The sequence below is a fragment of the Rhyacophila brunnea genome, unplaced genomic scaffold, assembly GCF_057557595.1.
Source record: "Rhyacophila brunnea isolate RB1 unplaced genomic scaffold, BYU_Rbru_1.0 scaffold_120, whole genome shotgun sequence".
Taxonomy (NCBI): Eukaryota; Metazoa; Arthropoda; class Insecta; order Trichoptera; family Rhyacophilidae; genus Rhyacophila; species Rhyacophila brunnea.
Window position 1 is genome coordinate 1,071,551 of NW_028232775.1, and position 2,096 is coordinate 1,073,646.

Here is a 2,096-nt window from a genome sequence, read left to right on the forward strand (position 1 = left end):
TCTATTTTTGTTAAATTGTATAAGATATTTATTTATTGCACCAAAACTAACAATCTGATCGGAAAATGAAAGGGATAATAAAGAACTGTTCCAATTTTTTATCGTATAAAAGAAGAAATTTTAAATTATATCAAGATTTTAAATAAAATTGAATCCTATGAAGTGTTTAAAATCGCAACAAAATCCATAAAAAGGTTTTGGGAGGGTGTTAATCATATCATAAACATTACGGAATGTCTATTTTCCTTTTTTTCATGATAGTATAATGGTGCATTATAATCGAACAAAATCTATAATAGAAATTCAAATAAGCTAATGAAAAATTTCTGTGTATAACACCAATGAATAAAGTATATAGTTAAGTTGCTTCAGCTTATTTTATTTGATATGTTACAAACTACTTTTTATTATTACAGATTTTTAAATATGGTAAATTTATGAGATCTGCAATTACACCGATTAAATTCTTTTAACATCCTATTAAAAATATTGGTTAAAAAAATGAATATAGTTTATGAGTAAGATTCATACTTTATTATTTCTGATTATTAATTTTATTTTTTTTACAATATGTGATTTATTTCGATGACTCAAAAATAAATATTCTTTTCATAGTTCTAGCATAATTATTTTCTAGAGTAAGATATAATATATATTATTTATCCCAGTAGAAGTATCTTTTAATTCATGTCACCATCAAATAACTAATAACAATATATTATTTATTTAGGATAATACTAATATTGTATTTGTTTAAAAAAATTTAACCAGTTTATATATTTTTAGAAAAAAATCATGCATAAAATTTTAACTATAAATTTAAATAAATTAATGTATGTATACTTTACTTTTATCGGCTATATTAACTAAAAAAAAACAGTATTTTTCTATAATTTTTATAGAAAATACTATAAAAACAAAATTGAAAGGCTCTTTTTCTTGCACAATATGAAACAACTATTATTATGCTATTTAAAACTGGTATAATAAGCCTTACAGCTTATAATGAACTTAAACTTATATATACAACAAGCATTAAATCTTGAAAAATCCAAAATGTTCTGTGGTCTATTCAAAAAATATCATAATCACATGTAATGACTCGTTCATAGTGTGTTTAAAAAATTTCATATATAATATGTAACGAACTTAAAATCCCTGATGAAGTAGAAGAACGCATGCGAGCTCTCACAATTCAGATGAAACTTGAACTGATATAATTTCGTTGAAGAAAAGGCGCAGATAACGATAATATCAGGGTAAGGTATTAAAGGATGTATTAAAGAGCTGTAAAATAGTTAAAAGGGTGTACCAAATGCAAATGAAGGGGTCAAAAAAAGAAGAAACGCAGCACATAAATATAAGAAGATATGTAATTTCATAAACATCGCGCATACCTCAATTAAGCTAGAATAAAATTGTCAAATTTTTATATTATATAATAATATATCATTTTTATAATTATAGAATAAATATGAATATGTTTTAATTGGGAGAATATCTGCTCTATAAGTTTAATTATGGCTAAATTTTGAAGAACAATTATAATATTTTTCTCAAGCTTAACTTGATATATGTCCCGCGGACACATCATTTCTATACTATTTTCATTCATCTTTCTTACATATTCTATAATAATTCTGTACTTATATGGGCCTATTAACTTAGGATCATATCCCAATGGTAATTATTATATATGATTCAGTTTATTTTGTGAGTTCGAGTTCTTATAGGTACATTTTATTCATTTAGTTGCAACATAACTATAAATAAATCATAACTTGAATCTTAGCATATTCTGAAAGGAAGCAAATGATTTTTTTTAACTTTAGATTTATAAGTCGAAACTTTCTAAAGCATTAGAAAAATTAAATTTTAAGATGAATGAGCCTTGAATCTAATTTCAAAAAATGCTGGAAAAAGCATAAGAGAAAGATACACTAGAAGCAACCTTTGGTGACTTCTTTTTTCGATAATATTTTTTAATGCATAGAATGACCAAAATTTTTACAATTCTAAAAATTTTGTGCCCAAATACAAAATACACAAAAAAATATATAATAAGCGATTCAAGACATAAGATACCTTAAATTTAT